General features: G+C 42.9%; 2 long non-coding RNA genes across 2 annotated transcripts in view; one reads left to right on the top strand and one right to left on the bottom strand.

The window, feature by feature from the left end:
- The first annotated feature begins 215 nt into the window (after window positions 1-215).
- On the top strand, window positions 216-25,396 carry LOC310706675. Its single transcript, XR_014526047.1, has 4 exons — window positions 216-294; window positions 2,619-2,676; window positions 6,141-6,258; window positions 23,299-25,396. It is a non-coding gene; the product is annotated as an uncharacterized lncRNA (long non-coding RNA).
- The window catches only part of LOC310706654, a 46,153-nt gene continuing 43,283 nt past the window's right edge, over window positions 22,873-25,742 (bottom strand). The window contains exon 5 of the long non-coding RNA XR_014526011.1: window positions 22,873-23,035. This is a non-coding gene — a long non-coding RNA (uncharacterized lncRNA). The remainder of the gene's footprint in view (window positions 23,036-25,742) is intronic.

Genomic DNA, 25,742 nt, shown 5'->3' with positions numbered 1-25,742 from the left:
GTGTTTCATTGCTGTTCATTGCTCTTCTCTCTCTCCCGCCCCACAGGCTGCTGCCTTCTTTGTCTTTGACCTTACAGCCCCTTTGGTCTCAATGACATCACAGTAGTAGTATACCTGTGATGGCGCCATGGACACTCATAAACATCGTCACATGGGTCACCACAGCCAATCAGACTGTCCTTGGTGCCGTCACAAGTATGCCACTGTGAAGTCATTGAGAAACATCATACGCGTCACCTAGTTGCGCCCTGAGGGCCTCAAGCCCTTCCCCTGAAAATAACTTCACACTGACATGTAATTTTAGTTTAAGTTATTGGGCAAAATTTAGGCCACAACTTTATTGATTACAGCAAAGTGAGTGGTGTTGGCTTAGGCATTGGCAACAGACTATAACTGACTCCTGCCTCTCTGTCTGGGAGTCTGTAAGGGTAAACACCAAACGAGGGAGCAACATCGATGAAGACCAACGAAGCTCACCCCGGGGTTCCTGTGGTCCTGGCATGGCCTTAGCCCCTCAAGTGGACTTTGGGCGAGATCCAGGACCCCCAGATTCCTTTACCAGAATACCCAATTCCTGGAGGGGCAGGTGATGGCCGCACCTCCCCTCCCACACACTTCAATAAGCCAATCCCTAACCGCCAAACCTTACAAAGTTCGGTAGGCAAAGGGGTAGGCAAAATCCAAGTGGCTACATCCAATCTGCCAAATAGAAAAATTCCTACCCAGCCCCTGCTCCAAAGCAGGCGACCCAATCCAAAGCAAGGCCAAAGCAGCAGCACCTAAAATTAGGGAGGGAGGGCGGGTGTTCGGCAGTGCGATGCAAGTTCCCCCAGTTACACTGCGCAGCCACTTTTATAGGCCCCACGAATCGCGCCAACTGGCCCGATTGGCCCAGACAGCCTGGCACAACCCCGGGGCCCAACGGTTGAGGCTTGGGCCACGCCTGGCCACAACCCTCCCAGTGGGGGTGGCTTAGGGGCCCGCGCGCAACCAGGACCCTCATTAAGCAGGATCCCATCTCACAGGATCAAATGACAAGGAAGTCAAATGTGGCGAAGAACAGGAGGGAAACTGGAGAAATAAAATGCCACAAGGAGCAGCATTGAAACAACAGGGGTACACTTGTAATGAAAGCACTGAGAATTTTTGAAAGGGGAACATACTTTCTGAAACTCACTAAAAGCAACAGCACGCATATTAATCCTTGTGATTCCCAGTGAGACTTCATCTTGTGCTGTAGCAGAAGAGTGGATGATAGAAACTTCCTTAATGTTTTATTTGTATTTGAACTTAATCCTGAAAAAAGAACATTGTCCTTGTGCTGGGGATGGTGGGAATTGCAGTCCAAAACATTTGGAGGCCACCAGGTTAGCAAAGGTTACTTTAGCCTCCCATCCATACGTGAAAGCGTAAGCATGGGTCTGCCACATATTCCACTTGCAGTTGGTCTTAGGAACTACAAGGGCCTAGAATTCAGCCATTGGATCCTCTCCACAGAAGTGGGATGTAAACCCCATTCTCTCAGAACACTTCCATGTGTGTTATTCAGAAGTGCCTATCAGCAGTTGCTAAGGACATCACTTTGATGAATAAAACTTTCTTCAAACTTAAAAACCCTGGTGTAGATAGGGAATTTTGTGCCAGTATAGTTGAAAATGAGAGACTGGGTGCGTAAAATGAGCACTTGCATGTTGGCATGACAAGGTCAAAGTGAGTTATTAATTAATTAATTAATTAATTAATTAATTAATTAATGCATGCATGCATGTATTTAGAGCCCACCTTACCAACAAGCATGTGAGCAGGAGTGCCAACTCCTGGGGGGGGGGCGAGCCTTTCTGCCCCCCACCAATATTTTTTGGGAGGGGGCCTGGCCCTCCAATGTCCAAGAAAATTAGGGAGCAGAGGAGACTGGACTATGTCCTCTGAGTGTAATCTATGAAATGCAATGAGCAGCAGGAGTTTGTGCTACTCCTGAACAGCGGAGGAAGGCTTACTCTCCTGCCTGCTCTCTCAACACTTCATTCTTGCCCGTTCCCTTGGCTTAGTAGGCAGAGTTTGAACAAAAATCCGTGTTTTCGGCAGGGTCCCTGCACTAGAATGGCAGCATCGCTTGGTCTGGATTTGACCTGAGGCACACACAGCTTTAATCCAAGCCCCTGCAGTATGGATCGTCTCCAGCTGCAAGCACAGACACTTGAGTACAGGAGAAGAGAAGGAAAATGTATTTCATGGGCGTTCAGAAAATCACATCCTACACAAGAAACACATAAAGCTTCTGAGGTTAGACGTGAAACCACTCTGTTGCCTCATTCATTTAGATTTATTTCACTGTTGCCTCTTTCTTGTGTGTTCCAGTTTAATACTATAAAACTCGGAACATTATCTCACTGGAAGAATAGCTGTCCTCCAACAAAATATCAGGAAAGAAGTGGTTTTTCAAATGTTTCCCTTTCTGTGAGCAAAAATAGAAAATGGATATGCTTTTTTAAAGGAAGAAGGGAAGAGAAGAACTTACATTTTCCAGGCAGTTCCACTTGTTGTTTTTATAACATCCTGTGTGAGTAGTAAATTTTATAACAACAGATGTCTGTTATTCCACATTAAATCTGTTTAAGGGAGGAAAACAAGATTGCACATTCTGAGGGCTCAGAGGATAACAAATACTTCAACAAAGTAAGTATTCTCCCTCTTTAAGATCATATCATGGGGAAAACACCAGCAGAAATTCCATGAAGAGCTGTGTTCCTTGTGAAGTCTGAGTCATCTAAAGTATGCTTTTAAACAGTCTGGCTCTGGGGTTCTTTGTTGTATGGATAGAGTTGTAAGCATTGGCCATGCCCTTCACAATGCACTGCGGCCTGCAAATCCCAGAAGTGCAGCCTTGGAGCCAAATTGGTATTTCTAGAGTGATGGAGGAGAAGCAACTAGGCCTGGTCTACACAAGGAACAGGTGAGGTGGTACAGTCCCTGTGACAGTACTCACTGGTATGGACTACTGTTGCTTCTTGTTTTGCTGCCCATGGCAGCCATTTTGTGCTGGTACCCATGGCATTTTTATCAATATATGATATATGAGGGAACCTCATGTTTGTTTGTTTTTACAAAAGAAAACCAATCAAAAGGACCAGGTACAGCTATTCTTGGAGTGCACCATTTCACAGTGCAGATGAGAGTTGCAGGTTCCAACAATCCTCCATGACAAAAACATAAACAAATCTTGATATGTAGAAAGCCAGAAAGTCAGGGAGAGGACTGTACCAGAACTGTATTCTCTGTCAGTAACCAATCTCCTACATAAACAGACGTTTTGATAAAGGAAAGCATAAGAGCAGTTTTCAAGTAGCCCTTAATATAATTTTCAGATGAGAAGAATGGGTTTAAGTTTCAGCAATACCAGTTTAGGCTAAATACCGACAAATGTTTCTCAAGGGGTCATTTCAACACAGGTTTGGAGCTGGATGTGCATACAATGTACATCAGATAACCACTGTCCATTCAGGTCAGGTGTCTCAGACCTGTTTGCTCCATATCTACCTGCATATATGGAGACTTGGAGAACATAAGTGGCTTTATGACATCACTGCGAGGACAACACAGGAGAAAGGCTACACCAGGGATTCTTTGTAGACTTGGGGTTTAAATTCAAAAACATTCAGCTATGACGCAAATCTTGGAGGAGGGGATAAACTGAGGAGTGGCTTGATGTCCTAAGTGGATTAGACAACTTCATGGAGGTCAGTGGGTGTTGGCTCTGATTGCAAAATTCAGCCTCCACATTCAAAGGCACTCTATCTCTGATTGCTAGTTACTGGGAAGGTAAACATGGCTATCTCATGCTTTGCTTGTGAGCTTCCTAGGAGTACCTGGCTGGTCTGTTCTAGCAGAGGCAGTGCCTAAGTTGTTATGTTCTTAAGAGGAAGAAAATTCAAGGGGAAAGATTTTGAATATTCATATAGTACATCCACTTTACTTCCTAAATGAAGAATCCAAGAAAAGTCTGTTAAATGATAGGGGGATTATATAAAATGGAATGAGCATACTGTTTTTCTGTGATACATTATCATGAAACCTACTGAGAAAAATGTTTCCACCTAGCAAGCAGAACTGCAAACTATAATTGCAAACAGATTCTTCTGAAAGAACAAGGGAACATGGAGGGAACATATGAAAGTACCTGCTCATCACAGCAGGATCACACTTCACCATCTTCCAACCACCATATTCCGGGAATGTCAAATCAATTCATGTCTCCTCTAATACAAACAATGCACATCATCAAGCTGTACTTATCTCGTTCTACCACTCTAATTAATTATCTTAAAACCATGCTTCCTGTGCCAGGCATCTGCTCCTCAAATAAAATAGGGTGATCAAAGCCTGAGTCATGTTTTTGCAGCGCTACAGGCTTTGTAAGCTGGTGCCCACGTGGTGACTTTGAATTGGGCGGTGGGCAGGCATCCTTTAGGGAACATCAGTTCACTCTCTGGAGGCAGGGTCTGCCAACACCGCCATCCATTGCCAGTCCCTTACATCCATCCCTATCCATCTGCACAATGTGGGGCGGGGGGGGGGAGCAGTGTCGACAGCATCAGAAGTGTCCCCCCATGCCAAAAACTGCAGTGTCATCAAAGAAAAAGAAAACCCTGCTTTTTGAAGGCATCTCATTTCATTATTTCTGGTGCTGCTGACTCCAGGAGGGAGGACATATGGTCACATTTGAAATGATCTTCAACCCTCCTACGCACAGGAGGTCATTATTGATGGGTGGGACGTGGGTGGCGCTGTGGTCTAAACCACTGAACCTCTTGGGCTTGCCAGTCAGAAGGTTGGCGGTTCGAATCTCCGAGACAGGGTGAGCTCCCGTTGCTCTGTCCCAGCTCCTCCCAACCTAGCAATTTGAAAGCACACCAGTGCAAGTAGATACAGTCATACCTCGGGATAAATATTCTTCAGGTTGAGCGCTTTTGGGTTGCACTCCGCGGAGACCCAGAAGTAACGGAGTGCGTTACTTCCAGGTTTCACTGCTCGCGCATGCGCAGACGGTCAAAATGATCCTGTTCGCATCCCGAGGTACCACTGTAAATAGGTACTACTGTGGCGGGAAGGTAAACAGCATTTCCGTGCGCTCTGGTTTCCGTCACAGTGTGCTGTTGCACCAGAAGCAGTTTAGTCATACTGACTACATTACCCGGAAAGCTGTCTGTGGACAAACGCCGGCTCCCTTGGCCTGTAAAGCAAGATGAGCGTTGCATGCCTTTGACTGGACTTAACCTTTACCATTATTGATGCTGAAAGTATTTTAAAATGTAAACTTTCCCAATTCCTTAAAGGAATCATTTCCTGAGGTGTTTCAAACCTAGACCTCCTTTGTGCATGTGTCCATATTTTAGAATTTGATTCTCTGAGGTCAGTTAGGCCTCACTGAAGGTGGTGGCATGAACTGTTGCATGCCCATGGCATTGGGGCTCTGAACGATTCCAGCATAGCAAAAACATATTTAAGAACAGAGAAGGCAACAGCTAATTTGAAGAAGTACCATCTGTTGAGAAGGTACTAACCAGTCGGCATTTTTTTACACATCTTCAGGAAAGGAAAAAGGGTATAAATCTGAGTGGTCTGTGAAAACCAACAGGAAAGAACACTGAGGGTCATTGCATTTCCTAGATACCTTCCACATGCCATTGTACATCTCTGCTATAAGCTATTACCCCCAATACAATTTCAAATAGCCTCCAACGTTTCTCCGATGGAAATAGGGATGCCCTGTTCCATCACCATCACCATCATTCCCCATTCGACTGGGCTGCCCCAGCCACTCTGGGTGGCTTCCAACATATATAAAAACATAATCAAACATTAACCATTAAAAAACTTCCCTATACAGGGCTCCCTTCAGATGTCTTCTCAAGGTTATATAATTACTTATCTCCTTGGCTTGGGGGTTGCATAACTCCACACCCTCCAAAATTTCTCTGTTGAAATTAGGGACGTCCTAAGGAAAAGAGGGACATCCCAGGATCAAATCAGAAACACACCTAACTGTGAAACACACCTAATCTGTAAACTATTATTTAACTGGGATCAATATAACACTGTTGTCAGAAAAGTTACTTGTTTATTGTTTTTGCTGTTTACAGATGTATGAGAATTGAAATATATATGCAGAGCGGCTCCTCTTATTACCCCCCCCCCAGCTTATTCTGCATTTCCCCCCAATCATCCAGAGGGATCACCAGAGTGGGGCATGATATGAAGGTAGGTGGCATATTTAGCTAACCATTTCCAGCTAAACCTTTTATTAACACATGGATGTTTTGGCCTTCACAGGCCTTTTAGCACATCTCAGCTGGGTCGATGATCCATGCTGCAATTTTTTGCTTGTGCTGAAGTAGTACAGCGAGTGCCTTGCCGTGACATCAGCTAATAGGCAAATTCCCGTTGAGCTGAGTGCCAAAACCCACTGAAGTCCATGTTGGCACATGAAAAGGACTGTGCGAATTAAGGATCCTTCTTGCTCTGGGTTTGCATCCAGCATGATGCAATGTTCTTCCAGTGCCTGTGAGGTCATGTGCATAGCTTACTAATTTGAAGAGAAGGCAGGATACCCCACAAGCAAACCAGCAATCAAGGAAGAGAAGCCATGAAACTAGATCTAACCACTCCATTCAAGATAATTATTGGATTTTAACTCCGCTCAGAGAACTCGCAGAGAATCATATGCCCGCTTGACTGGTAAGAGCTCTGCCCCACCTGGGCCTCTAGCATTAACTACAGCCTCGTGGATTGGTTTACAGAGAGAATATAAAGGAATTCTGCTTGAACTTCACTTTATCCTAGTTGAGGAGCTTCGCTTAAGACCTGGGTGCTTTCCTGAGCTATGCCATGTGCCAGCAATACAAGAACTGCACCATTCTCCAAAGTCTTAAAAATCAGCCTTTGGAAGGGTTTCCACAGCTCTGCCTAAACTGCGATCAGTGACCAGAACTTGGATTAACAAGTAAATGAAATTTGGAGTGGCTATTGAAAACTAACTGATCACGCATGCGCAGGAACTTGTTCTACGGTATATTCTGAGCCAGAAAACAAACTGTTGGTGACATGATGCCCGACTGGTGATACATCCAGACATGACACATTGAACAAGGTCATCATTGAACCAAGCAATTACGCATTTAAGTGATTTCACAACTTAGAAGTCCCACATTTGCAGTGGTGATAAGATGCTCTGAAGCATGTACATACTATTTTTTATTAATTGAGAGCAGTAAATAAATGAACATTCTCCATGTTCAGATGAAACAAAGAAGCATCTTCCAACTTTAAAGTGTTGGGTCTGCTCTGGCTAGAAATCTGAATGCTGTAATGTCATTACTGAGAAGTAAAGAACTTCTTTCAATTAGGTGTGAGAAAAACAACAATATTGCCTATCGGGAAACTTTAATCCACCCCTTTCAAGCATTGCTTGGCCCCAGGCTCCCATTCAAGGATGGAGGAGAATTTCATTTGGTCCACATCTCAAGTAAAGGAAACCCATCCTAATTTGCAGTGCCCAGACTCCTATGATGATTGGAGCACAGTTAACAAGTTGTGCCCTTCTCCAAATTTTGCATGTAAACACATTAAAAATGCACATATTGTGGGGGAAATGCATCTCTCTTTTTTTGGAGGGGGTGCTTTTTAGTGGGAAATGTATGCAACTCTATTTTTTGGAAGATGTGTACAAAAATGCATAAAATTTAAATGGAATCTTAAAGAAAAACACCCCAATCTTCAGAAAACAGGGCAGAATGGACTCACTACTGAATGCATGCAAAATTAACAGCGAATGAAAGCAGGGTGTCCATCTCTAACCTCAGCAATCAGAAAAGCCTGCACTTCATTTATCCGTACAGTATCTCTCAAATATGACTCCTAAATCAGTAACTTTGGTGTGAAGGTTCAGAATTTCTTAAAAGAAATCCCACCCTTTATTCACTTCCTACGAACCACAGTAGAGACGGGCTACCTGTATGTGAACCCAATCTGTCCCAAGGGTACTCATTTATTTGTGTATTAGGCTCATAGAGCTCTAAGTCTCATAGGCTCAGAGCTGATTACAGGAACTTTCTGGATGTGCACATTTCTGTCCCACAAGGGCTCACGGTGTAAGCAATGTAATAATTAGAGGGCTTGGGGGATAAAGAGGCCAGCAGAATTAAAATTATGCTTTATTCACATATCATTTTTAAAAAGTGATTAAGGAGGTTAGGCCCAATCCCCTGATCAGGTGTGCTCTGTGCATTGGGTCTTCTTCAAGTGTGTTTGTTTTGTAAGGGAAGAATATCACCTGTGAGGAATGGTGTGCGTTGAGGCTCTTCTGAGTGGGCTGCCGCATTCTGAGATACACTATCTAGCTATGCAGGGAAGGGCCTTATCTGTGTGGCCCCCCGTCTCTGGAACTCGCTCTCTTCAGAGCTCCACACGGCGCCAACGCTCCGTTCTTTTTCAGCGCCAACTGAAAATCCATTTGTTTGTTCATGTGGCTTTTGCCGGTTTGGTTTAGTAACTCTAGTCAGCTTTATGTAGATCATTTTAGATTTTGGTGTAAAAAGTTGTGTTGTCATTATTTTATTGCTTTTGTGGGATCATTCATGCATTTCTATGCTGTTTTGTTTTGGGGGCTGCACCCAACCCTGAGATCATTTGAGGGAGGACGTGCTGAAAACGTTTTCTGTAAAACAAATTAATACAAACATAAAACAAACCATTTTTGTTTGTTTTTGCAATTGGTATTTTTTAAAAAAATAATCCAATGGTTTTTGGTTTTGTTGGTTTTCTTGTTGAATCGTTGGGTTATAACTATTCTGTTTTTATTTTAACCCCTTTGAGCCTGACCAAGGCAGGATAGAAATGTTTGAAATGAGTAAAAAACAAGAACAAAGATGAATAAGAAAATTAAACTCACACCCATATTCTTGCAGACAATCCTCCAGAACATCCCCACACTCTTGCATAGTCTTATAAATGCTAACACACAACCTCACTTGACTTTGTCTCCTCCACTCCCTGCTGCATACCTCATACAACCTTTCAAAATATAGAAACACCCCATCCCTCACCTCTCACAGCCTTCCAAATAAGCTACCCAATGGACTTTGTTTTCTACAGCCTGTGGAAAATATATGGCAGAGAGGGCTGGCTTGGGTGGGCCAGGAACCAGTCCTGAATGTGGCAAGGGCAATGCCACTGGAACTCTGCCCAGATGGACTATGATATTCTCCATCAAATCCTGGTGGGATGCTCCTCTTTTCCATGAGCAGCAGCATTCAGTGGCATCTCTTGAAAAGCTCCCAGATGGTTTTCCACTTCTTGGACAATTAATAAAACTGTAGGTGTGCAGGGATCATTTTTAATCAGCTTATCCTAGAGACAGTGCCACACCACGAACCCAGTCTTTAACACAGAGAGACCAAAACGTACACACACCTCATTTTCCTTTGAAATGTGTGATCTTCCTCTTCAGAACTGGAGTGTAAATACCCTATAGGCTTCTTTAATATTTTGTTGTTGTTTAGTCGTTTAGTCGTGTCCAACTCTTCGTGACCCCATGGACCAGAGCACGCCAGGCACTCCTATCTTCCACTGCCTCCTGCAGTTTGGTGAAACTCATGCTGGTAGCTTCGAGAACACTATCCAACCATCTCATCCTCTGTCGTCCCCTTCTCCTTGTGCCCTCAATCTTTCTCAACATCAGGGTCTTTTCCAGGGAGTCTTCTCTTCTCATGAGGTGACCTCAGCTTCAGGATTGGAGCCTCAGCTTCAGGATCTGTCCTTCCAGTGAGCACTCAGGGCTGATTTCCTTCAGAATGGATAGGTTTGATCTTATTGCAGTCCATGGGACTCTCAAGAGTCTCCTCCAGCACCATAATTCAAAAGCATCAATTCTTCGGCAAAATATAGATATTTAAGTGAATGTGGTTTCCCATGCAGCAGTGTCCTGACATCGAATGTCATTCGTACAGTTCTAGGAAAAAACAAGCACCATAGGGCAGGTTTGTGGAACCTACGGCCCATCAGATGTTGTATACAATTTCCTATCATCCCCAGCTAGCATGGCTGGTGGTCAGGAATGATGAAAGTTGTAGTTCAGCGACATTTGGAAGGCCACAGTTTGCCTATCCCAGCTCTAGGAGACAATGTTCTCCAGCTAAAGGATTCTCTGACTGCAGTAGATTAACAGGGATGTACCCTATGCAAAAACAAATACCTACCTAGAACCATCACAACTGCAGTCATCTTTTTTTAAAAGAAGAAGTAGAAGCAGAAGAAGCAGAAAGCCTCTTTATACTATGGCAATAAATCCCAGCCTTTGGAAGATTTAGTCTCCTTCCCGCATTGGCACAATTTTAGATGAAAACATCTAAAAGCTCTCAGACATTTCAGCTGTCCATATCCCCACCTAAGAAATAAATCTCCATGTAGCGATTCCGGGCCAAATTTCCAAGGAATGTGGATTTTAAAAAGAACCAGCCATTTCAGAAGATGTGGTTAAAGTGAAGTACATATCTACAAGAAAATGTCTGGGCGTTTTTATTTGGAAACACAGTGGTTTATAATCTTCCTTTGCACCATCCACAACAGAACTTGTGTGTCTTACAGAAGATTCTGGTGAACACCCTAAGGTGCTCTCTCTGTTCACAACGAGGACCCTAAATAACTGTAAAAAAACCACAACCAAGTCTATTGAATTTGCTGCAGCTATGAAGGTTTTTATTTTTCAAGGTTCTTGCCGCATCTAAGGAATAAATGATAAATATTTGGAGAAGAAAGGGCAATATTTCTCCTCCCCCCGAAAAAATATTATTTATTGAAATGCCTTCAGAATAAAAGAGCCATCCATTTAGTTGTTTGGAGGGTTCTAAACTGTATGATGAGGTTTCACGAATGAAGCAGGCTCCCTCCTGCAGCCCTTCTTCTCCAAAGAGCAGAAGGCAATGGGACTTGGTGGTGGGGATGTGATGGAGGGGCAGGAGCCAGGAAGGATGTTCCCACTCTTCCCATCACATGACAGTAATCACATGAAAGCAAACCACCTGCATCTGAAATAAGCCATAGATCTTGCAGTGATCAATGCAAGATCGTCTGCATGATCAACAGCTTTGTCATCATTGGCTAGAGGCCAGCCACCCCTTAGGAGCAGAGTCCTCCTTTTTTCTTATTGATAATGAGCTTCTGCAGACCCCTAGAGCAGTGTTTCCCAAACGTTTTTGGGCAACGGCACACCTGCTTACCGGAAAAAAATCTCGCGGCACACCACCATTAAAGCCCCGCCCCGTGACGTCAGCGCGCAGCGTCACGCGGGGGGGGGGGGACGCACAAAAGTGAACGTTTTTTCCCTTCCCCTTGCCGGGGTGGGAGGAGGCAGCAGAGCGAGGGCAGCTGAGGCGGCGGCGGCGATAGCGGGCGGAGGAGGAGCCGTCGCCGGGAGTTGCTGCTGCTGCCCGGACATGCCGGCCTCCTCCTCCTCCGCTGTCTCGCGCTCCTCCCTTTTGCGCGAGCTGCCCCGCCGCTTGGCACCACCACCGCGGAGCCGCCCCCGGCTCGACGCGGATCCTCGCCGCCGCCGCCGCCGCCTCTCGCCGCCCGACTCGCCCGCCTCCCTCCCACGGCACACCAGCCGGTGTCTCACGGCACAGTAGTGTGCCGCGGCACACCGGTTGGGAAACACTGCCCTAGAGTTCAATAGAAGCCAGTCTGAAAGCCATCACCCTAGCAAATTAACAATATTATTTTATAGTATTAGCGTTTGCATGACTGATGTACACCTGAGCTAGCTGCACTCCCCCGCCAAATCACACATTATTACGAGAGTAGTTGACCTAAACATTAGGAAGAACTTCCTGACAGTAAGAGCTGTTCGACAGTGGAATTTGCTGCCAAGGAGTGTGGTGGAGTCTCCTTCTTTGGAGGTCTTTAAGCAGAGGCTTGACAACCATATGTCAGGAGTGCTCTGATGGTGTTTCCTGCTTGGCAGGGGGTTGGACTCGATGGCCCTTGTGGTCTCTTCCAACTCTATGATTCTATGATTCATATTTTCTAGCGAATGTACACCTGAAGGTAAGCTTGTCTTGTTCATCCTGTGAGCAGGGAGATTTATTTGCTCAAATTGTACGCATATTACAAGTGAGTGAATTAAATGTTTTATTGTATCCCCCACATCTCCAAAGATTCATTTTTTTAAAAAATGATATTTATTAAGGTTTCAAAGAAAAGAATTACATGAATAAAAAAGAAGAAAAAGAAAGAAAAAATAAAAAAGAAAAGAAAAAATACAAAATACAAAAAAGATAAAAAACACTTTAAAAAATACATCAGTCTTTCCATACCTTACATTCATTTCCTTGTTTCCCTGACCTCCTCTCACCTCCCTTTTTTGTACTGTATTCAAATTCAGTTAGTTAATTCAGCAATTTCTTTCCCTCTTTGTTTTTATCTTAGTCTTTTAACATAATATATTATAACTTTGGATTCTCACCTGTTAACAATCCATTTTTACATACACCTTTATAACATTGCTGCTTAAACCACTTAACTTCATTCTGACATCATTCTAACATTCATTAATTTTGCAATATTTCTGTAAATAGTCTTTAAATTTCTTCCAATCTTCTTCCACCGACTCTTCTCCCTGGTCTCGGATTCTGCCAGTCATTTCCACCAGTTCCATATAGTCCATCACCTTCATCTGCCATTCTTCCAGAGTGGGTAGATCTTGTGTCTTCCAATACTTTGCAATAAGTATTCTTGCTGCTGTTGTGGCATACATAAAAAAAGTTCTGTCCTTCTTTGGCACCATTTGGCCGACCATGCCCAGGAGAAAGGCCTCTGGTTTCTTCAGAAAGGTATATTTAAATACCCTTTTCATTTCATTATAAATCATCTCCCAGAAAGCCTTAATCCTTGGGCACGTCCACCAAAGGTGAAAGAATGTACCTTCAGTTTCTTTACATTTCCAACATTTATTATCGGGCAAATGATAGATTTTTGCAAGCTTGACTGGTGTCATGTACCACCTGTATATCATTTTCATACTATTCTCTCTTAAGGCATTACATGCCGTGAATTTCATACCTGTGGTCCATAATTGTTCCCAGTCAGCCATCATTATGTTATGTCCAACATCTTGTGCCCATTTAATCATAGCAGATTTCACTGTTTCATCCTGTGTATTCCATTTCAACAGCAAGTTATACATCTTTGACAAAATCTTAGTTTTGGGTTCTAGCAGTTCTGTTTCTAATTTTGATTTTTCCACCTGTTTTCCAGTAGGTCCTTATATCTTATCCAAACATTAAACAATGCTTTCCTGACAATATGGTTTTTAAATGCTTTATGTGCTTTGACCTTATCATACCACAAGTATGCATGCCATCCAAATACATTATTAAAACCCTCTAAATCCAAAATGTCTGTGTTTTCAAGAAGCAGCCATTCTTTCAACCAGCAAAAAGCTGCTGATTCATAATAAAGTTTAAGGTCTGGCAGGGCAAATCCACCTCTTTCCTTTGCATCTGTTAGTATTTTAAATTTTATTCTAGGCTTCTTGCCCTGCCAGACAAATCTAGAGATATCTCTCTGCCACTTCTTGAAGCAATCCATTTTGTCCAAAATTTGCAATGTTTGAAACAGAAACAACATTCTAGGCAATACATTCATTTTTATCGCAGCACGATATACGGCCTAGCAGTGAAAGCTTCAAATTTGACCAAATTTCTAAATCTTTTTTCACTTCAGCCCAGCATTTTTCGTAATTGTCTTTAAATAAATTCCCATTTTTTGCTGTCATATTAATCCCCAGGTATTTCACTTTCTTAACCACTGTTAAACCTGTCTCATTCTGAAACCTCTCTCTCTCAATCGGTGTTAAATTTTTCTCTAAGACCTTAGTTTTTAACTTATTCAGATCTCCAAAGATTCAAAATTAGCACATGAGGGAGTAAGTTCTAATATATGAGCTTTCTAAGTGTAGTGAGTTGTTTTGGGGGAGGAGGCTGGGAAGGGTAACATACAGGTGCATTCAAATATAGTCTCCCACTTGGAGCCCCCATTGGTATAATACAGCGGGGGGGGGGAATGAAAATGAGATGGCTAAATGTCCACCTTTAAAAAGTGAGATGGTTATAAGTCTGTCTGATTACATCCCATCTCATGCTGTCCTAGTCTGAGCACAGTCTGCAATGTGAGTGATATGCAGATTTTACTTCCAGGGTTAAATTTGTGAGGATCCATTCACACACGCAAGTCACCAAACAATGAGCATGCATGTGTGAATCAGCTCAACCTCAAGGCTAATACTTACAATTGCAACCCCTCTGGAGCTCACTTCTAACCCCTGTAAATCTCTGTAATGTGAAAGTCTCAAAAAAGGCATATAGTTTTAGGGAGTTCAAGTAAAAGATCTGAGAATAGCCCTCCTTTTTGGGGGAAGAGTTAAGCAAATTTATACTAATATTATCTGGCATAAAAGACAGGAAAAAATATTTGGTGTTGGAATTTACCTCCCAGCATTCCCTTTTCCTTCCCATTTTGTACAGATAAAGGTATTTTTGAGGCAGATTAAGTATGCTGTGCAAGTATCTAGGTTTCCCCCAAGGCTCTTTTATTATCAGGCATTCTATAACTACGTAAGTAATCGTGTGATGAATATTGTGCATAATTTTGCCTAACCAAAATACAGGTTTTCACGTACCGGTGAAAGCGGATGTGTTCTGTAGTAAACAAGCTGTTGGGAAGAACACGTTTGGTGCACAATAATTACATTCTGATGGCTGACCTCAGGAAAATCAAATTATCTTTAAAGAGAAATGTAATAATGGGAGAGGGGGAATCGGGCTAGCTCTGTAGTCCCATCTCCTTCGAGACTGTACACATTCCAGTTTAAACATTCTTCCTGGTGTAATTAATGGATCTATATAATTTCTCCCCTAATAAAGGCAATTTTGTCCTCCTGTTATACATACATGCCTACATATAAAATTATTTGAACTCTTTCTTTGTAGATAGTTACAGAAGATGGGAAGGGAGTATCTTGGAAACCTATGAAATGTATTTTTGCATTTTGGACTCACAGCTGCCCATGAAAGTCCTTAGAGCTGGAGCCCAGTGTCCAGGCTGAACGCTGGGGGTGGAGAAGCTCCTTCAGGTATACATGGCTGAGTCCATTTAGGGCCTTAGAAGTCAGCACCAACACTTTGAATTGTGATCAGAAACATACTGGGAGCCAATGTAGGTCTTTCAGGACTGGTGTTATATGGTCTCGGTCTCCAGAATTGCAGGCATAGATTTTTACAATCCGGTTTGTGTCAACTGCAGACAGTTCTATATTTCACAGAGTTCAAACCAATACTGAGGTGAGGTTCATAAAACTTTGACATTTAACTAATTCAAGTGACCCAGATCTGTAGTTTTATCTGATTGTGGCAACCTGTGATTTCAAAAATCTGGAAGCTGCACGTAATCCTTCTTCTGCCCATCATTTCTGGCACTATTGCACTTTCAAATTGTGATATGAGACACATCTCCTTAGATAAGGCATATCAAGGAGAATTTCTCAAAGGGGCAAATTACAGCTTGTTTTAATACAAGAAAACAATATGCATAATTTGCGAGAACTGAAAAGACACATACGCCTTTATGCTCCGATTGAAGTTGATTCACAACCTTTTTGTACAATCAAATGATGTTCTTATGTTCATCTTTGGGGGGAAAGAAAGATCAGCAGTCATTTATGTCTCCTCTTGAAGGGGCCATCAAAGAAACTGGAAACCCTTATTCTAAATTGCTAATATAAAACATCACAAAAGTAGACCTGTGGGAAGTGCGGTCATATGAGGAAGATACATTTGGGCATGTAAGTTTGGTGAGCATTGTCATAAATATTAATTCCTTTGTTAGCAAAAAGTTAAACACCGTCATGAGTTTTATGTTGCATGAGGACAGCTTTGTCAATGTAGGCTTGAAAAAATGAGTGAGTAAAGGGATTCAAGATCCATTGTGGATATATCGAGGCAGAATTGCTAAATATAATTCTACAGGTACTAATGAGCATGCCTTTTAATAAACCACCTCGTACATGAGGGAGAAGGAATATGCATTTCAATCTGCACCTGCAAAGTTCAAATGCTAGGCTAGAATTAGTTCTAAAGTTTGAGATAAGGCTATGCTGAAAAGAGGAGGCCTAGCTTTCAATAAGAACTCACATCTACGCAACCCACAATTGTTCAAGACTGTTTGCTCTCATGTAGACCCTCCACTGAGACCACAGAAGGTCAACTCAAGGCCTTTCATTGATGCTCCAATGTAAGACTCAAAACAAAATGTGATGCATTCAAATACCTGCATTGGGAAGTAACCGCTTGGATGAGATTTTCCCGCCATTGGAACAATGTCTGTGCTACTTGTGGAGCTGTCCAAAGTTCTGCAGATCCTACTGTTTAAAGCCACAGTGAGCTTTGTCTCAGTTTAACCAAGTCAGCAGCTTCACACACAATTGGTTGCTTCCAATCTCTGGAGAAAGTGAGGCATTGTCAAGAACTGGCAGGACTCTGAAGAGTGTGGGGTGGAGGCAGAGGCCAGGAGAGTGACCCAGGAGGGGAGGGCCAGCGACCTATGGGTTTTTGAGCCACCAGCAAGGCAGGAACCAGGGCAGTCCAAGACAGAGGGAGACATGCAGGATGTGGTGGAGGAAGAAGAGACTGTTTAGGCAAGGGAAGGAAACAGTAGACACCTCAACATCCTCTGCACAGCTGCCTCCTAGAACAAGGAGGGGCTTGAACAGGGAAGAACAGTGATGGATTTCATGTGGGTGGAGCTTAAACTGGTGGGGGAATGTGGTCCCCCATTGCTGCAACTGCCCTGCAGGGCACAAATCTGGGGACATCTGCCTAGAGGCTAGACGTGTGTTTGTTATGTGTGTGTGTGCAAATCCAGAGCACTATGGGAGCTACTGTAAGTGCTTCTTTGTCAATAACTATCATGTGTCTTCCTTGGCTGGGGGTGGGATGGGGAGAACAGCTGCTCTTATTTCTCCTTGGGGCACACCTCTTTTTGGTGTGGGAACCGAGATTTGTGTTACCATTTCCCTGATCCCAGAGACCAGAAAGGCCAAGCAGAGGTCGAAGTGCCCTGTAGGATCAGAAATGCTGGGAGCCAACAGTGCTGAGCATTGCAAATGGGGCAGGAGGGAGGGGAGTACCCCTTTGTCCCATAGGTTGAATCTGAGGAATCTGACAGACAGGGAATGACTTAAAGATTCACTCGTTGTTGTTGTTTAGTCATTTAGTCGTGTCTGACTCTTCGTGACCCCATGGACCAGAGCATGCCAGGCACTCCTGTCTTCCACTGCCTCCAACATATTGGTCAAACTCATACTGGTAGCTTCAAAAACACTATCCAACCATCTCGTTCTCTGTCGTCCCCTTCTCCTTGTGCCCTACATCTTTCCCAACATCAGGGTCTTTTCCAGGGAGTCTTCTCTTCTCATGAGGTGGCCAAAGTATTGGAGCCTCAGCTTCATGATCTGTCCTTCCAGTGAGCACTCAGGACTGATTTCCTTCATAATGGATAGGTTCCTGGAGCAGGAACCGGCAAGCCACTCCAGTATCCCTGCCAAGAAAACTCCACGGACAAAGATTCACTCAGGTATGCCTAAAAATGGGTGCTGTGTAGGCAGACGATTTGGTCAAAATGCTTTGAATGAGTTAAACGAACAAATATGGTGCTCAAACGCCCCTTAGGAGATTAGCAGCTCTGTTTGGGAGCAACCTCTGTAGCAAGCACTTGATATGCAGAGTACTAACCTGCCTGTAATTAGCTTTCCCTGCACAGCTGAAGGAAATGTGGCGGGTTTTATTTATTTTTTATTTTTTTTGGTCAGAGCTTCCTGCAGATGCTTTCATTGTGATTTGACAGTCACTTTACAATGCACTCTTTAAAAAAAAGGAATAAAAGCAGCTGACTTTAATTGGATCCACGCTGAAACACTCCGGTCAGGGTGTTTCTCTGCAGTGCTTGTATTCATAGGCCGGCTTTCAATTTGCAAGTACAGGGGTTTCCTGTTCTGAGATGCCAGGTGCAGTTGTTTTGTGTGCAGCTGGTTACCTGGTAACCTTCCCCAACTGTGCCGAAGTGCTGACAGAGCACTGGAGGTTTAGCACACAGAGATCAACATTAAAAGGGCCCTGTTTGTAGAAAACAGCACCCACAGGACCGATGTGGCATGCACATCAGATGGGTGCTGGGGCATCAGGGTTTGGCATTGCCAGGCACCTCCTGAGGCCCACAACACAGAATTGTTGGCATTGCCAGTCCTGAAAGCAACCTGACACTGGTGGTTCTTCCTCTGAGCTGCTTGTACTTTTTCACTTCTCCTTTCTCCAAGGAAGCTATGAAAGAAGCATCAGTTGTTCTGCTTGCTCTGAGCTGGACTGCTCTATTATGTAGACTTAATGCCTGCTGTTTTTACTGTCAGATGTAGGGATATCCCATTTTCAGACTTGTTGACTAATGAGTGTGTATTGTCATCTCAGTGTGTGTTTGTGTGATACGACGGCTACATAACTTGAAACGTCAATATGGGGCACACTTGACGGAACTTGTTTTGAGGGGCAGAGGTACAAATGCCCCCCTTTAGACTTTTCTAATAATCGAGGCATATTCTGCACCAAAATGTAGCTTTTTAACCTATACTAAGTGGCATAACTATTTATGGGTATGTGCAGGACTTTTTTTCCAGCTGGAACTGGCTGGAACTCAGTTTGCCAGTGTGGTGTAGTGGTTAAGAGCAGTGGACTCGTAATCTGGTGAACCGGGTTCGCGTCTCCGCTCCTCCACATGCAGCTGCTGGGTGACCTTGGGCCAGTCACACTTCTTTGATGTCTCTCAGCCCCACTCACCTCACAGAGTGTTTGTTGTGGGGGAGGAAGGGAAAGGAGAATGTTAGCCGCTTTGAGACTCCTTAGGGTAGTGATAAAGCGGGATATCAAATCCAAACTCTTCTTCTTCTTCTTCTTCTTCTTCTTCTTCTTCTTCTTCTTCTCCTCCTCCTCCTCCTCCTCCTCCTCCTCCTCCTCCTCCTCCTCAGGTCAGCGCCATTGCCATTATAAGAGAACAAGGGAGGCATTCATGGTGAGTTCTGGCACCTCTTTTTCTAGAAAAATAGCACTGGGTATATGTATTGCCATATCTTTCGAAACGGCAGTCTAAAATCCCATTTCAGACATTTCAAGCGATCATTGTTTTTCGGTGAGAGCCAGCTCTCAGAGCTCTGCATGTCAAAGGACATAGGTTCAATCCTTGGCATCTCCATCTTGGGTTGGGAAAGATGCTTGCCTGAAATCCTGATGCCAGCAAACAATACTGAGCTAGATGAACTGTATAAGGGCATTTCCTGGGTTAAATTACGTGTGTGTCAAGCAAATTATGGGTGTCTCAAGCAAATTATTCCAATGCCCACGGCAAATCAGGACAACCTCAGTATTTGAAGCAATACTTCATGCAACTCAAGAAGTTTCTGAATGCTTATGCCACAATTAAATGTTTAGGGTTGGATCCAGACTAAGTTAGTTCAGCTTTATTCCCACTGAAATCCATGCTATTTAAGTCATGAATAACCCATTCTACTAATTTCAATGAGACCTACGTTCAACTGTCTATGTCTAGATCCAACTCTTCGTCTTTATGGCAGAGGTAGCCAGCATTGTGCCCCCACCCCAGATGTTGTTGCACTACAGTTCCCATCATTCTCAGCCACCAACGGCAGGGATCATGGATGATGGGGACTGTAGTCCAGCAATATTTGGAGGGCTATACCAGCTTTAAGATGCCATGAGCAACCTGTAGCTTGTGTGTGGTTCTTGGGTGGCTTGCAGGACCAGATCTGCTTGGCTTTTGCTGGAGAGCTACTTTAGATCATTCTCTGGGCCCATATACTCGGCTCCCACTGTTTTCTCGGCAATGGCTCTGTTTTTAGATTTGGTGGCAGCTGCTGCTATAAATATAGAGGCAGCCAAAGAGCCAATCTCTGTTTCTTTGGTGCCAGACAAAGCTCCCACTGCCATCAAAAGGATTTCAAATGGGACCCAAGTTAGCAAGTGTAGGATAAGAGCAGCATCCCTTGGGTTGTGAAACACACATTTCTGTGCTAGCAAAAGTCCCATTATAGTCACTGGGGCTTCATAACCTGGAGGCGCAGCTGCACCTGCTCCACCAACCATTTTTTTTAGAGCTCTAAATATGTTTTTGAGCCTTTGGGAATGATCCCTGTTGAATGTGCTGCCTCTTGCAGCTTCCTAGGAAAGAAATAGTCCAAAGGGGGGGGGGACAGTAGTGTGTGTGTGTTTGACTCATATTCCTCTTTTCCTGTTGCTTATCCCAGTCATTTGAGCAAAATTGTATACCAGCGAACTGCACTGATTATTCTCCACCATAATTAAATTGTGTGATCATTCCCCCTTTTCCAGTCCTACTTTGCACCATCAGCAGTCTGGCCTACTGCTGATCCTGGCACCCTTTTTTCTTTTGGCTGTTGCTTCTTGTCCATCAAAGGATTGGCCACATGGATGGATTGCATCCTATCAGCGATCACTAAATGAAAATGATGACATCACAATGCTGCATTGCTGCTCATATTGGACTGTGTGTTCCGTCACCGCAGGCAACTGTGGACCATGTAGATTATTATGTGAACATTCTTTACAAGGAAGGCTGAAGAAATGCTGAAAAGGGGAGATGCTTTTTGGCACTGCCGAGAGCATTCGTGAAAGGCTGTCATTTTGTTTCAGCTCAGTCTTTGTTCCCATGGATTTTCAACTGGTCAGCATTTTACTGGTGCAACCAGTAATCCTCTCAAGGAGCTGGTTTGGGACAGAGGCCCCTGAAAGGCCAGTAAATGCCAGAATCTGCAGGGATTGACTCAGAATCAACCAATGTCCTTTCTGCCTCCACCCACACCTATCAAAATATCTCAGGCTTAGCTCCTTACCTGCTACATTTAAACATTATTCACCCTTTGCCTCCAACATTCCTCTAGGTCCCACCATTCTCCTTAGTCCTATCCTGATTCATTCTATTTTGGCCCACCAACAAAGGACCAACCTTCCAGCGCAAAATAAATAAATAAAAGAATTATCCTCATTTCTTATCTTTTCCTCCATCGATTTTTATTGATTTTCCTACAATTTAACAAATCCAAACAATTCAACAAATTTGATTCAGTTTCAGTTCAATATTCCCTTATTTTGACTTCCCATCCTTATTTCCATGATGTTCAAATCCTTTATCTACTGCCTTAAATGTAATACTTATTTCTATAATATATATATCACCTACATTCCATTCCTTTATCATTCTCATTCCATTGCTTATATTCCCGTCCTGACTATGATTTCATTTGATTGTAAGAGAGCTTATCTTGATGCCCCTTTTTCAAGCAAATTCCATTATTCCCTATATTTTGTCTCAGTCCATTTTCAGACTAAAAGCTGGTGGGTTGATAGCAAGATCCTGGGCCTATATAGTCCCACTTACACACTATTTGGTCCACTTCTATTTCCTTGATGCAGTCCAGGATCCCCTTACAAGTGCAAAAACAACAACCAAAAACACCAGTTTCATTCAGTGGGAAAAATAATACCAAGCATGGTCTCGGCGAGAGAGTTGAGGCTGTGATGAGATGATCCTGAACACTCAGAAGCAAGCATAACCCTGACAAAAGGTGTGGGAGCCACAAAGTGGAGACTGACGAGGCTGAGTTTTTAGAAACATCTGGCCATTAATCTGAGCATTGGGGACTTCTGAAACATTGGCAAGTCTGCTCCAGCTGGCCCTGGGACCGCTGCTTCTGCATTAACAGGTAAATCGGCCAGATGGCCTCCAGTTTTACTACTGTTTCTGATATGGATGATGAGTTCCGATCCCCAATGAGCAATACGCCTTCCAAAAACCGAACATTTGTATTCACCTTTTGACCACACCAAAACAATGTAATCATTGAAGAAGCCCCCTATCGTGATTAGAGTGGAGGACAAAATAGAAGCTTGTTTGCTACTCAGAGAGGAAGCAGCCAGAAGCCTTTGTATGTGTGTGGGGAGACATTGGAATTAATTTTAGACAGCTGTGGCTACATGCATTTTTGCCATCAGGCAAAAGCAGCATTTTCAGTACAAAGCAGGGTTTGGTTTGTTTCCCGTCTGTATGTTTTAAGAAAAGGCAGAGCCCCACACAATATGAATATAAGGCTGGACATATCAAATACGACTGCCTGAAAGGCGATGCCTGAAATTTCTGACCCCGGTAATATGCAACAAATAATTTCATCATCTCGAGGGAGTTGTGGGATGCTTTTATGTTCGTTTGTTTCTGGGACACTCAGAAAGCCACATGACGAGAAAGTATCTTGTTCTGGGTTGTGTCGGCTCCTTTACACGCTGGGGAGCTTAATCACATTGCTCTATCAATTTATGGATTTATGCAATTTTATGAATTGCTTTTCCTGCTCTGATATCAGAGTGCTCAAAGCTAAGCACAACTGGGAGAAAGACAACAACAATCCACAAACTTGAACAGATTTGTTGGCAGCAAAGGTTGTAATTGCTAAGTTCTGAAAAGGAGCAACTATCCCAACATACAATTTGTGGAGGGACGAAGTATGGACAAAATCTCGTGGTAAATAAAAGCAGCAACGGTATAGGGAAAGCCAGGAGATTTTCTATTAATATAGCATAGTTTATAAACTTTCCTGAAATTAACTCATGAAATGAAAGTAAGTCAAATAAAAATACAGCTATTTTATTTATAGTAATATTACAGTGATATTACATACATCAGCTGGAGATACTGGAAACCAGAATTGTTAATTTGTAATGATAACTTAAGGGGCTAAGAGGAAGGCTTGCTGGCTTTCTTTTTAATTTTTCTTCAGATGATTCTTTTCATGCAGATTCTTTCACATACATTCATATAGAATATTTAAATAGTTGGCTTGAATTGATATTTCCTTTGCGGGAAGAAAACAAAACGTAATTACAGTAATGATCACATAATGAAAAGAAAACAAAATAATGGTTGCACTGACTCATTATGTGTGTTGGTCCAATACTGAATAAATATTATCTGGTTTTCAATGAATGTATCATCTTGTATCCCATCGCTTATTCTTATATAATTAGTGAGCTTTACCATTTCTGCTAACAGCCAGATTTATTATTTTTAAGAAAGAACAATGACTGCAAATAGATTCTTTGTTGTCCTGCTTTACAGCTATACTGGTTCTTCAAGCACTGTTGCCAGCCCAGAATCCAAAATAGTTGAGTGATCCCTGGTCCAGACTGTTTCCCTTTTGCATCAGGTTGCAAGAGGCAGACATTTCATTTCTTTTGTCTGGGACTGAATCTGGGGCTTTGTGCATGTAACGTGTTAAGTTGTGGGTGAACATATCAGATGACACAGCGATTCTTCAAACAGCTCTTATTTATTCACAGGCCAGAACAGAACTGAACTGAAGGGTTCAGCCAGCCTGCTTATATAGAGCTCCACTACAACGCAACAGTAACCATTTTCTGTAACTACCCAATCACTGAACGTCACTTTTGATCCCTTATTTGCATATGTGGACCTGAGTGAAAACTACGGTATCTACAGTATCCCCCTGCTGGCCCAGGGTGAGAACTTCAGTACATAACATAATGCATTTGTGCTCCATTGAGCTATGGGCTCTTCCATGCTTTGAGTTCTCTGCCAAGCTATTTGTAAGCATGACTGAGTGGTGCCCTCCTTATGTGCTGAGGAACTTGCATCTCCAGTGAACATGTGAATCATCCAGTTTGCAGAGGGATTTAAAACACTATAAAGAGCCATTGGATTGTCGAAATCCTTGCAGCCAATTCTTAATTGGTAGTGCATTTAATTTAGCAACCTCATATGCATCAAGCCATCTCTTGCATATCAGACCAGGGAAGCCGTCTCTGCAATTTGAACATTTCAAGAAGCACCACTTTCCATGTGGCTGACAGTGCTCCTTCAATAGTGTTTGAAGCTGCTCTGAGGATGCATATCAGGTTGCTAAATTAATACGTGACGAATTGAGAACTGAATGAAAGCTCTTGGGCAATTCAGCACCACTTCATACCTGTGCTTTTAAGTTCCTATGTGAACACAATGGCATTTAGCAAGCATGTTCATAAATTCATTAATAACTATTAATGCACACTCTCGACAGCATTGGAAAAAAGATCTCTGAACCTTTGATGGAACAAATGTATTATTAAAGATGGCACTGGCTGCAAAACACTGGGTGATATTTTGAATGTCTAAAGATAGAAGCAAATTATCATTTTTCTTTATTTTGTTATTGTTTATTATCTCATGGAATTCTTTGAAGAGAACAGACAACCAGAAATCAAAATAGAAAAACGACTACACAGATAAGATTTCGGAATCAAAATAATTTGTAATATTCCTTCACGCTGCAGGTTGGACTCCTGGAATTCCTGATAGGGCTGAACAAAATTCAGACACCACAATGAGTTATCCTATAACTGTAGCAGGAGATAAGAGCATTGGCTCCAGAAGGAAGTGGAGAAGTTAGGGGCATCTTATCCAAACTGGCAAACTCTCAGAAATTGTGGTATTTCTTTTCCTCAATCCTTTATCTCTCTGCCAGGAAAATATTCACCCTCTTAATTTATTTGTTTCTGGCTGCTGTTAAAGGCACAGGAACAAAGAAATGCAGCTGGCAACTTGACTGTCCCACAACTCACTAAACACAAAGTAGAATTTTCTGATGGTAAGAGCCATTTGACAGTGATGGACTCTCCTTTTTGGGGATTTTTTAAAGCAGAGGTTGGATGGTCATCTGTCATGGATGCTTTTGGTTGGACTAGATGACCCTCTGCAATGTAGGAATCTCAGTTCTCTATTCTATGATTCCCTATCTGTAGTGTTATCACTTATTTGCCATCGTAGCTAAATGTAGCCTTTGTGAACTAAGGTAATGTGTTTGGTTGGCATGCGTCTGTCTCGGGAGACAATGGAGGAGTGCATTTTGGGGGGTAAAGTCAAACCGTTGGAAGGTTACAGCGCTTGCAGTGGCTGTAGAGACCGATACGGGAGAGACATGTTTTGTTGCAGCTGGGGCAGAGGACGGCGTCTGGTTGTGCTAGCTGCCAGAATTATGGGGCAGAAATAATAAACAAGAGGTGATGATTATCATTATGATGTTCTCTTTGTAGGCTGTGAAAGACCTTCATCTGGCTACTGTTGGAAACGTAATAATGCACTGGAAGGACCACTCTGGAAATATTTATACTAAAGAGCAGTGCATAAATCTACAACGTAAATAAATAAAACATATATTTTCTGGTCTGGCAAGTCAGTTCTGTTCAATAGTGTACCCATGAAGCAAGGGACTAAATTGCCGTGTAGTTTGACATGGCGAGCTGATATGAATGAACGTTTGCATTAAAGCAGGGAGAGAAAGGCCAGAGTACATTATGGCTTCTGAAGCTGACAATGTGCCATCATTAAGACTGATAGTCAAATCTTTATGCCTGCTTGCTTTATTCAATAGTGTCCCATTACAGATTGACCTCACATTATTGGCTAAAAGATATTCTATTAAAATTAAAAAAGGCTTTTATATTCGTGTCTCTCTCCCACATTTCTTGTTAGTGAAAGCGTACCCTCTTGGAGCAGTTTTAAATTGC

Source organism: Podarcis liolepis, assembly GCF_965112155.1.
Source record: "Podarcis liolepis genome assembly, chromosome: 5".
Lineage (NCBI taxonomy): Eukaryota > Metazoa > Chordata > Lepidosauria > Squamata > Lacertidae > Podarcis > Podarcis liolepis.
The sequence above is the reverse complement of the archived record's forward strand: the minus strand, read 5'-3'. Positions and strand labels throughout refer to the sequence as shown.